The following is a 13206-nucleotide window of genomic DNA, read 5'->3' on the forward strand; positions in this document are numbered from 1 at the left end:
TGTGTCAGGTTTAATGAATATTTTTTTCTTAGAATACTGTGAATGTTCTGAAAGTTACATTAAATATTGATTTGTTTCTGAGTATCAGCATTCAATCCTTCCATAAGGTTGTTTTTATGCTTTCAAATGAAAAATTTACTTAACGTGACAAAATAACCTTTGAACTATTACCATAGGAAGTTGGATTGCCTGCCAGTCCCCAAGCAGAGGGATATTTTGAAAAATTCTCTGCATACTCTAATTGCTCTGCAAGAACAACAAATAGCCAAATAAACAAAGATGACTCACACACAGTTATTTACTAACACTTCATTTTAGTCACAATTTTATTGATGGACTGTTGTTGATACATGCATTGAGAGAAGTTGGGTATATTAATACGTTTTTTTCTGTGAACATTTATGCAAACAAAATAATCAGGGTTCATATATGGCGAACAAAAGAATAATACACAAAGTAAAAATGAATTTATTTCCAAGATAGTGGAGATTCAAGATAGTGGAGGAGTCTCATAAGTTTTGCAATTGTTTCATTCTGTCACTAAATTGCCTTACGTAGCAGCTGATTAGTGCTTCTTTACAGTGACTGGAATACCTTTAAATTAACAGAAGACCATCCAAAGTATAAATTTACACTTAATTTTGTTATGAAATTTGTAGCTCTGCTCATGTCATCACTTAAGTGCTACTCGCAGGCCTGCATATATGAGGAAAATCTCTGTAAAGCTCGGACAATTCAATTTCATAGAATCACAGAATCATAGAATAGTTAGGGTTGGAAAGGACCTTAAGATCATCTAGTTCCAAACTCCTTGAAATGGGCAGGGACACCTCGCACTAAACCATGTCACCCAAGGTTCTGTCCAACCTGGCCTTGAACACTGCCAGGGATGGAGCATTCACAACTTCCTTGGGCAACCCATTCCAGTGACTCACCACCCTAACAGGAAAGAACTTCCTTACATCTAACCTGAACTTTCCCCTGTTTTAGTTTAAATCCATTACCCCTTGTCCTATCACTACAGTCTCTAATGAAGAGTCCCTCCCCAGCACCCTTGTAGGCCCCCTTCAGATACTGGAAGGCTGCTATGAGGTCTCCATGCAGCCTCCTCTTCTCCAGGCTGAACAGCCCAACTTTCTCAGCCTGTCTTCATACGGGAGGTGCTCCAGTCCCCTGATCATCCTCGTGGCCCTCCTCTGGACTTGTTCCAACAATTCCATGTCCTTTTTATGTTGAGGGCACCAGAACTGCACACAATACTCCAAGTGAGGTCTCATGAGAGCAGAGTAGAGGGGCAGGATCACCTCCTTCGTCCTGCTGGTCACGCTCCTTTTGATGCAGCCCAGGATACGGTTGGCTTTCTGGGCTGCGAGCCCACACTGCTGGCTCATGTTCAGTTTCTCATCGACCAACACCCCCAAGTCCTTCTCCGCAGGGCTGCTCTGAATCTCCTCTCTGCCCAACCTGCAGCGGTTCCTGGGATTGCTCCGACCCAGGTGTAGGTTCTTGCACTTGGCTTGGTTGAACCTCATGAGGCTGGCATCAGCCCACCTCACAAGCGTGTCAAGGTCCCTCTGGATGGCATTCCTTCCCTCCACTGTACCAATCGAATCACACAGCTTGGTGTCATCAGCAAATTTGCTGAGGGCACACTCAATCCCACTGTCCAACACTCAATCCCACTGAGGGACACCACTTGTTACGGGTCTCTTATCAGGCATTGGGCCATTTGCAGGCTTTGCATGATGCATTTAACATTGGAGGTTTTTTGGCAGAAATCTATATGCTGTACCTACTGATACCAACTTCCTTTAGTGGAATTCCACTTCAGTAATAGTCTAACTGCATTGTATACCTTTTCATTTACCTTTCAGGGTGAAACGGGTATTTTATTATCGGCGTAGGAAAGGAAGTCCTACCAACCATCTCAGGTATGGATAAGGTATACAGTGGGAGAAAATTATTTGGAGGACAGGGGAAGTGAATTACTTGGAGATCTGAGAGGGTGGTTAGAAATATTTATGGAAGAAGGGTTCTAAAATGCAAGTGAACAGGATTCATGAATATGGAATGACTGAGTAGATCTAACATTTTTTTCTTTCCAGGTGTCCACCTGTTCTTGCCAAACTTTATGTTTGTACTGTGACAATATGAGGTCAGACAAGCAATTCCAGGACACAGAGCTTAAAGATCTAGTAGGAACACTTTGCTGAAAATATACTGCTTAATTCTTCACAGCTTGCAGATGGGAAGATAAATAATATACTCCATGAATGTAAGTCTCTTTTGAGGAGCTGAAAAAAAAAAAAAGAAACTTTTTAAAAACTCAACTCATCTCTCATCTTTAGATTCTCTTTGGTGTAATATCATGGAAAGTACTGGGCAATTAGCTAGTTACTGAGTGGTACTGCACAGACTGTGTCACGCTTGCCATTATGAGACACTTCCCAGAAATCCAGTTAACAGTGAAAAGTTTTCAGGCAGTAGTTTGCTATTTTATGCTTGGTACTATGTTTTGTGAATTTTATTGATGTTTATTTTCAGGTCCTTTTTTAGACTGGCTAATAAAAACTTCTGTTAATAAAATTCTGTGGCTCTCTACAGAGTACTTTGCCTGTACTTGAATATTGCCTGCAAGTAAACTCTGTATTGCAAGAAAACCACATTCGAAATTAACAAGGCAAGAGATAAACTGATATCACTGTCCTCCAGCATAATGAATTCCTAAGAGCATTTTATCGTGATTCTACATTCTGCTAAGAGTTTGCATATGCAGTCTAGAAAGTACACATTTATGATACACCGATTAATTATCATGGAGCAAATCTACGCCCACATTCACATTCTCTCTAAGAAATGCAACTAATAACAGGGCTCGACTAAAGTTCAGTCTTTAGTAGCTCATAGTAGACATGGGAAGAAAGCACAAGGCGCTGGTCTAAACTTTGTTTCTAGTGTCATGAAGAACAATCTGTACATGAGGCAGCAGTTTTCAGTAAGACCCCTATGTGAGAAAGATTCTGGGGTTTTGTTCTGTGCTTATACAGGTTGATTAAATCTGTCATCAATCAGTAAAGCTCCCAACAGTACAGTAACGTTAAAAAAAATACAAAAAACCCTTTAATATAAGGCATTTTAATATTTTGCATTCCTCTTACTACAGACTTAAAATACACAACAAATAGCAGGTGTTTGCTTAATATGAAACAGCTGTACAAGGTACAATAACAGGTGACTTCATTTTTGCTCTCTGCATAAAAAGTATTTAAGCACTGCTGTCATTCACAGAAGTATTAGGCGAATCTAATTCTAATTAGGCATAGTAAGACTAAGTTCAGTTATAACTTCCAGCTGACTGGGCCCCAGCATGTACTGGTGCAGGGGGTTGCTCCTCCCCAGATGCAGGACTCCACACTTAACTTTATTGAACTCCCTTTGTTGAAGCTGTTGTCTGCCCATTTCTCCAGCCTGTTGAGGTCCCTCTGGATGGCAGCACAACTATCTGATGTATCAGCCACTCCCAATTTTGTATCATATGCAAACTTGCAGAGGGTGCACACAGTCCTATCATACAGTTCATTATAGAGAGGTTAAACAGTATGGGACCCAGTATTGACCCTTGGGGTATACTACTATGACTGGCCTCCAGATGCACTGTATGCCACTGATCACAGCCCTCTGAGCCTGGCAGTTCAGACAGATTAAAGTTCATCTCACTATTTGATCTGTATTTTATCAGCTTGTCTATGAAGATGTTATGAGAGACAGTACCAAAAGCCCAACAATCCAAAGTTAATAACATCTGCTGTTCTCCCCTAATCTGCCAAGCCAGTCATCTACTTTAGAAAGTTACTAGGTGGGTTAAGCACAGTCTTCCCTTTACAAATCTACGCTGAATACTGCCAATCACTTTTTAATCCTCCCTGTGTCTGGAAATGGCTTTCAGGATTATTTGCTCTATTACCTTCCAAGGAATTGACATGAGACTAACTGGCCTGTAGTTCTCTGTATCCTCCTCATTCCCCTTAAAGACCGGAGTGACATCTGCTTTTTTATTAGTCCTCAGGAACCTCCCCTAATGCCTATGACTTTTCAAAGATAACTGAATGGCAACACAGTGACATCAACCAGCTCCTCCAGCACTCATAAGTGGATCCCATACACCTCCATGACCTTGTGTGTCCATTTTGCTTAAATGTTCTCCTTCTGTGCCAAGGCTGTTTTCCTTGTTCCTGACTTTCTCTTGCATCCCTGGACCCAAGATTCCTGAAGGCGAGCCTTATCAGGAAAGGCCAAGGCAAAGAAGGCTATGAGTAGAAGGCAAAGAAGGGCTTTTCCATGTCCTTTGACATCAGTCCCCTGGCCCCCATTTTAGAAGTGAGCCTGCATTTTCCTAGTCTTCCTTTCGCTGCTTATGTCACAGAATCACAGAACTGTTAGGGCTGGAAGGAACCTCTGGATACCATCTAATTCAACACCCCTGCCAAGGCAGGGTAACCTACAGCAGGTTGAGGTCCTTGATGCTCATGCTCACGCTCTTCATCAGTTTTAAGTCCAGGTGAGCTTTGGCTTTCCTAAGGCCATCCTTACATTCTCAGGCATTGACACAGTATCACTCCTAAGCTGCTTTTTTTTCTCCTTGAGTACAGCCAGGAGATTCTTGTTCATCCATTCAGGCCTTTGCTTTATTTGCTGCCCATTGTGATGGACTTGGATTCCATTGTGATGGATTGTGATGGATTCCATTGTGATGGATTCTTGAGCTTGGAGTTGGAGGAGGCAATCCTTGAAACTTAACCAGCTCTCCTGGACCACTTTTCTACCTCAGATTGCATCCAGGCAGATGACTGAAAAAGTCATGTTTTTTTAGAGTCCAGGGTTGTAATCCTGCTTTTTCACTATGCTTCTTACTTGTAGGATCCTGAACTCCACCATTTCCATTGTCACTGCAGCAAAGGCTGCCTCACAGTTTTCACATCTATAATCACAGATGTGAGATGATTCTAAAGCTTTTCACAGCTCAATAAAAGCTATACTCTCTTATTTCAAAATATTATTTTACAAGTGGTAAAGGTATAAAGATTTTGCTGAAATGGTCTTAATGTTGGCAAATTGTTCATATATTTTACTCCCTACTTAATAGTCTTTGGGAAGACTGGGTACAAACTGGAACACAAGAGGTTCCACTTAAACTTGAGAAGAAACTTCTCAGTGAGGGTGACAGAACACTGGAACAGGCTGCCCAGGGAGGTTGTGGAGTCTCCTTCCCTGGAGACATTCAAAACTCGCCTGGACACATTCCTGTGTAACATTATCTAGGTGTTCCTGCTCCGGCAGGGGGATTGGACTAGATGATCTTTTGAGGTCCCTTCCAATCTCTAGCATACTGTGAACTGTGAACTATTTGAAATGGTATAGCTAAAATTTTGCAAAAGATCTGATGTCAAAGAATTTATAATGTGTAGAACCAAATGGAGAATGAAGGTATTAAGCTTTTGCATTGCATAGGTGGATTCACTTTGAATATGATGCAGTTAATTCATATCAATAGGTTGAACTTCAGTCAAATTGGGTGACAGAAAACATAAGAACACTTAAATGTCTAACATTCAGCATACTAAATGAAGCATAAAAAATTTATTAGATCACAAATTAAAGTGAAAACCAAAGTGAAGAGTTTAAAGACAGACAATATTTATACAAGGATACTTGCTAATTTCAACATTTCCTTTTTATTGCCTGCTTCCCCTATTTTAATTATTATTATTATCATTTAAGTGAATAGAGACTTAATTTTTTTAGTGATCTGTAACTGAAAAACGCATTGCAGAATCGAGAGACCTAGATCCTGAAAGACCTGCAGAGCAGCAGTGAACCTCTTTGTATTCATCAAGCTACAGTAGGAAATGAAGAGTTAATTGATCATATATATTGCAGTATCTCATGCTCAAGTTAGATCACCATGAAATATTTGTTATTCATGCCAACAGCTCACATACGTAGCAAAATAAATTGGAATAGGTGTAATTTCACCTACTTACAAAAGACCCAGAAGAATCACCAAAAACACTCCAAATTAAATATTCAAAAAATGTGACTGAGCTCAGCTTTTTCTACATTTTGCTACTAATCTTGTAAAAAAACAAATGGCAGCTGTTATATTAATGAAGTGAGGGACATACATCTGAGAAAGCAAATTGTATGTAATCACATATTCTGTTTGAAATATAGCTATGAATAAAATTCAGTCTTCTGTATACAAATAAATGTATTTTGTCACCGAGGCAGATAGGCATCTCTTCAAAATCCCAGTGGCTATATATATATATCTGCATTTCAGAATATACTTAGTTGATGTCTGCATGTCTGCCCCAAAGGAATTTGGTCTTTTTTTTTTTTTTTTCCAGTACACAGGAATTTATTTTTTCATTTCCGTATGCCTCAAAAAACAAACAAACAAACAAACAAACAAAAAAAACAAAAAAGCAAAATCTGCAAAATCTTAATTAATTTTCTTTTCCTATGTTAAAGTATTTTACTTCCAACAGTACAGTGCTGTGTACATTTTAACCAGATCCGCCAATATTGTTCAGGGGATAAACTTAACAAGTCACCAAATCTGGGCAACACCTGAAGTTAACAGAAGTTACTATAGCATCCACATATGAAGCAGTAAAATATTCACAGTTGGATTAGGAAAATGAGTTCTTTTGCCTGTTTAGGACTATACCAGTAACTAAAGTACATATTGTGCTCACAATTATGTTCTTTCTTGTGGTATGCTAAAACTGTATTAACTGAGCAGTTCCTATTTAAAACCCCAGTCTGGTTGCAAAGAATCTGATCCTGGCTACAATATACTCCAGAAACTGCAATTTAACTTTGAAAGACTTCTGAACTCAAGAAGATAAGGAGAAGGACAAACCAAAATCATAAGAGGCAGAGTGAAAAATAATCACATAATAGGCAAGCAATTTTCATCATAATGAAAGACAAACTATGCTTTGAAGTGTGCTTTGATAAATGCTCCACCCCTGGCGGTGCTCAAGGCCAGGCTGGACAGAGCCTTGGGTGACATGGTTTAGTGTGAGGTGTCCCTGCCCATGGCAGGGGGGTTGGAACTAGATGATCTTAAGGTCCTTTACAACCCTAACTATTCTATGATTCTATGAAGTCTGAAGTGTGAGGCTACTGAGAACTGTTCCCCATCTGGCACAGATGAAGTGCTTGTCCTCCATTCCACATTCATCTCCTAACTCATCCACTTAGAACTCTTGCTGTTAGAACTTAACTACACAAGAGTTTAACAACAAAGTTATTTGCAGTGAAGAGCTGACAAGGGTCTTGATGATATGAACTACAGCTGGTCATAGAGAGTTTCCCTGGACAAAAATTTGGTGTAGACACAGCTATCTACATGGATTTTTACTTTAAAGTTAGCACAGGTATCCCTATATTGCCCTACACAGCTTTAAACCGGGGGACAGTGAGAGTCACAAGGTCCTCACATTGGAGATCATGCTTTTTGCTATGGGGTCATTCTCAAGAGAAGCTTAGAGCCAAACAAATTTTAAAGAACAAATATTCACTCTGCGTATTAAATAGCTATTTATTTTTTGAAATTGTATGCAATTGTAGCATTCAGTCTCAACCACAATGTAAGGTCAATTTTTTTGTTTTAGTCTTAGTGAAATTTAAAATGTAGCAGACAAGACCAAAGAACTGATGCAGTAACAGACTACATAAGACATTTATGGTGGCTTCTAATTGAAAAAATGAGGCACTGATTATAATCAAAACCATACTGTCTTATCTTAATATCCAGCACCAATTTACTTATTAAAACTTCACTATTGTAATTGTTTCTATTAAAATTCAAACTATTTTTTTTTAATTTATTGAGTATGGGCTTTCAGTTCGTTGTGCTACTTAAACTGTTGTGGTTTAAACCTAGTAGGTAACTCAGAACTAGGCAGCCACTCACTCACTCCCCCACTTCTTCTTCCCCCCACTTGCGGAGGGATGGGGAGGAGAATCGAAAGAATGTAACTCCCACGGGTTGAGATAAGAACAGTCCAGTAACTAAGGTATAACACAAACCATTGCCGCTGCTACCAATAATAGCAATGATAAGGGAAATAACAACAGAAGAGAATACAACCGTTCACCACCTGCCAACCAATACCCAGCCTGACCCAAGCAGTGATCTAGCCCTTCCGGGTAACTGTCCCAGTTTATATACTGGGCATGACGTGCTGTGGTATAGAATACCCCTTTGGTTAGTTTGGGTCAGGTGTCCTGTCTCTGCTTCCTCCCGGCTTCCCCTCCTCCCCGGCAGAGCATGAGACTCAGAAAGCCCTTGGTCAGAGTAGACATTATTTAGCAATAACTAAAAACATCAGTGTTATCGGCTCTGTTCCCAGACTAAAGTTGAAATCACAGCACTGCATCAGCTACTAAGAAGGAGAACAATGACTGCTACTGCTGAACCCAGGACACAAACATTTATTGAAAATGATATTTCTTCAACAAAGCCGAGACATATATGCTATTCTGTACAGGATTTTATTAGTTTTTTTTAAAACATTGAATTTGTCCATAATTCTGTTCAGTTTTCATCTCAATCTCTCTAAAAAAAAAAGTGCAGTTTCAGAAGACTTGAAAATAAATAGCTTTTGGAAAACATTTATGCTTTATGAGTCATTATTTCAACTATCCATATATGTTAATAACTATACGTAGCATTTAAATAAATACATCAAAATTCAGAATACATTTTGGGGTACTGTCCTAGGTTCAGCAGTAGCAGTCATTTTTATCCTTCTTGGTAGCTGGTGCAGTGCTGTGTTTTGAGTTTCGGTCTGGGAACAGAGCTGATAACAATGATGTTTTGGTTTGGCCAAGGACTTTGTGAGCCTCATGCTCTGCCAGGGAGGAGGGGAAGCCGGGAGAAAGCAGACAGGACACCTGACCCAAACTGACCAAAGAGGTATTCCATACCACAGCACGTCATGCCCAGGAGGTAAATGAGAGCCGGAAGGACATGGGGTCTTCTGGGTTGGACTCGTTTTTCGGTGGGTGGTATCATATTCTCTTCCCTTGTTATTTTCTCTTATCATTGTTGTCGTTGGTGGTAGTGGTGGTGATTTGTGTTGTACATTGATTGGTTGCTGGACTGTTCTTGTCTCAGCCCATGGGAGTTGCATTCTTTCGATTCTCCTCCCCATCCCTCTGAGAGCAGGGAAGGGGAGAGCCCCCCGGGGGGGACACAGGCTTCGACTGCTTCCAGCCCGGCACCACTCACTGGGAGTGAGAGAACGAGCTGTCTGGTCGGGTTTAAAACACTACAGGTACACAAATAGAAAACAATGGAAGCTCATGACTTGAAAACTTTCTGATAATTATTACCAAGAGACTACTTTTCCTCACAGCAGTTTTCCAGTGTTTTCTACAGCACTTTGTGTCACCCTTTGTACTCAACCTACAGGACTTGAGGATGAATTTGCCATAGGTGGAGGCCTGAAAGAGTTCTTTTAATCTTCAGCATTTGTTTAATTCATACTGCATCACAGATACCGCAGAAAGAGGCTAGCTCTGTGCTTTTAGTTTTCTACGTGAAAAGTGTCAGTTTCTGTAACCCGGTGTGACCTGGTGGCACTGAGTACAGTTCTCCCCCAGAGATCTGTCATCTTTTACAATTTAGAAAAACATTCCACAGTGAAAGGTACCTACACTCAACATGACGAAGCAAAATTTTTACATACATTAAAATATAGTTTGGAAGAAATTAAACAAAGGTAATTTGCTATATACCTACTGAACCGGGTGCAGGTTTTCCATGTGCTGTCAACACCAGCAGCAGTGTGGCGCTGCTCAGGCATCTTCTGTGCGGAGCAGTCGGTGCTGCCCGGTGCCAGACGCAGCCGGTCCCAGCCGGCTCCAACGGCCCCACCGCAGGGCAGAGCTGAGCCCTTCAGCCACGGGCGGGCGCCTCGGGGAAAGCCTGGGTAAGGAAGGGCAAACGGTGCCCGGCAGCCAGGGCTGAGGGGAACCGGGTGAGAAACAGCCCTGCGAGCCCCGAGGGCAGAGAGGGAGGAGGGCAGGAGGGGCTCCGGGAGCCAGGGAGAGATGTCCCTGCGGCACCGGGAGGGACCCCGGTGGGGCAGGGACGTGCCCTGAATGGAGCCGCAGTCCATGGAGAGCCCACGCTGGAGCAGGTTTATCCTGAAGGACTGCAACACGTGGGAAGGCACCAGGCTGGAGCAGGGAAAGTGTGAGGAGGAAGGAGCAGCAGAGAAGAGCAGCTGCTGACTTACAGCAGCCCTCCATGCCCCATCCCCCAGTGTCCCTCAAGAGATGGAAGCAGAGGAGCTGAGAATGATGGAACGAAGGGGAGCCTGGAAAGAAGGGGGAATGGAGGAAAGATGGTGGAGGATTTGACTTATTAATAGTTTTTTTTTTCCCCTCACTTCTTTTCTGATATTTCAGGTAAGACAAGGTTCACGCTGTTTTCTTCAGAAATATCTTGAATATATCCAAAATGATTTGACACAGTTATGTGAAAATCTGTGTTGTTCTGAATTATTCAAAAAAAATTTTTTTTTTTTTTCTTCCTATGGTTAGTTGCTTTTGATCTTTAGGGGCCCTCGTTCTAATGCAAGAAAACCTAACTTTTTCCAATAGGTCTGAAAGAAATAGAAATTTTCTGCTGTCATTTATGCACTTAGATGCTAGCTTAACCAAAAGATAACAGCCAGACTACTCACAGGAAAGCTTTCTCTGAAAAACTCATTAATGCTCAGCATCACCTTTTAGAATGATGCCCTTTAACCTTATTTTGACACTGAGCTGAGTGAAGAAAGTGAAGAGTCTCTTCCTTATAGTCTGTGAAGCAGTTAACACTCCTAGATTACCATAATGCTTCCATCAAGGAGAATAGGGGGATCAAATCTTTGTTGAAATCCATAGGAAGATGTTAGTGAAACTGCATTACATGAAAGTATCTGCGTCAACAAAAAAATAAATAAAATAATTGAAGTAAGTTTTATGAGTGTGTAGCAGTAGGTAATGTTCAAGAGATTTTTCTATGTATCAAAGGGAAGTTTTCAAAAGACCAGTGTACGACCCTTGAAATACTTATGTGGCAACTGTGTAAAAGAATACCTATAAGTGTTTCATTGTTCTTTTAACTAGTTCCATGATTTTTTTTAGGTATTTTCACTGAAATGTATGTAAAAAGAGGGAGAATACAGTTGATTGTAAGGAACCAATGGCACAGAAGTTGCACAAATTTATACCATCCACAAAATGCAATTCTTGGCTCCAGTAAGATTTTTGCTCTTTGAGAAGGGCTTACTTCACCTTCTAACTACAAAAGTTTGATTAATATGAAGCTTTTAAAATTACCTTTCATAATGCTTTTGCGGCTTTATAGTCATAATGAGATGTAAAAGGAGTTGTATGTCAAAGCTTGACTCAGATTATAAGTTATCTTTGATATCATAGAGACAGACCTGAAGAACCTACACAGAATAAAAATAAATTCATATACATATCAGAACCCTATGAAAAGAGAGTAAGCCAACATAAAAATTAGAGGTTTATATATATATATTTTTGATGTACTCTTTAAAAGCCACACTGAAGTTTCAACAGGACCAAAAAAAAAAAAATCCAACTAAGATTAGCAACTAAGTCTTTCATAGCATTGCTTGAAAAAGTGAAATTAGTCGCCTCTCTGTAAGTCTTTTATGATGAAACAAACAAACTGAAGATGTTTTCTACTCTCAAGTCAGACCTTCTTATCTTTACTGCTTTTAAACTTTCTTTCACGAAATGTACAGCCCATGGAACAGCTTTGCTTTAATTGAGGCTAGGTTTCTTTAAGCATTTCATGCACATCAAGATTTTTAGGTTCTAACGTGCTGTTTCATATTGTTACTACTGTATGACCAACAGACTATTACAAGTGTTTCCAGGCAGGAAAGATATGTCTTCAGTACAGCTAGCTTTGCTAAGCTACAAGACAAAAATAGGGTTTTAAAATTCTAGTCTGCATAATCATTTTCTTTATTCCATGGTTCATAAAACTTTTCCTTTTTTGTGTGAAATTTCAACAGTGCTTAATTTGGCTTTGCATTTTATATAGCATATAAACCAGTGGTGCATAACAAGATGAAAATAATGGGCCAATGTTCATGGCTGGCAAACAGTACCAATGGTCTGTGATAAAATAAACTTGAAAGAGTGGCTAAAAAGGAGGATTAATATTCTGTTTAATTTTTTATTACTGGACAATGTTTCAAGGAAAGATCTAACATTCAAATTCAGCCATGGATTTTAATTACTGTTATTCACTTATTGAACAGAATTTTAGTTCTGAGATGAGGAAGCAGCTAAAAATGTCCTTGTGAAATATTATTTTCAGTGGAACATTTTATTGTCATCTTCCAAAAGAAACAACAGCTGATGTGATTTTCAAAGACTGATGAGATCTGCATCTTCTCAGCTGGTCTGAAGAGCTGGGGCTCTCAATTCTAAATGATGTTCATGTCAAAGTTCAAATTTAAATCTAGTTTCAAACAGCATTTTGCATGACTGTTTCATAAGGTTTCACAAAAGAGTTAAAATAGGAAAACTAGAAGTTAGTACTCATACTTTGAAATTAAAGATGATTCAACAACACCAACAAAACATACAGAGCAGTCTGGATTTTTTTCAAAAGCAGATGCAGAGCTTGTAGAATTAATGGAACAGAAATGTACTGTTTTCTCCCAACAAGCCCACTAATCAGGAACTGATTTTCACATTAAACTCAAATGCCATTTTAAGACATGTTGAATTTCATTCCCGAGAAGTTATTTTTTAGTCAGCCAACATATAGACTGACAGAGGACACAAAATACAGACAAAGGATCAGGTTATTTCAGAGTGAACTTACTCCACTCATGCAGATTTAAAGTGGCTTCTGGGTTTACTGGCCATATATCTTAAATGAAATCTTCATTGGAAATGTGTGTATCTCCCACTAAGTCTGTTAATTTTTTGTGCTGAATTATGCCATGGCCTGCTTGCATAGGACACGACTGTTTGTTAGCTCTGAAAAGGGTGGTGGTTAAGTGCTTAAACCTGCGTGACATCCACAAATTGAAAGCCCTGTTGACAAAGCCCATATATCTGATTACAGAAGTATTTACACCCTGATCC

Source organism: Pezoporus flaviventris, unplaced genomic scaffold (assembly GCF_033815535.1).
Source record: "Pezoporus flaviventris isolate CSIRO_AGI_PZ_B2104156 unplaced genomic scaffold, CSIRO_AGI_Pfla_v1 ptg000007l, whole genome shotgun sequence".
NCBI lineage: Eukaryota > Metazoa > Chordata > Aves > Psittaciformes > Psittacidae > Pezoporus > Pezoporus flaviventris.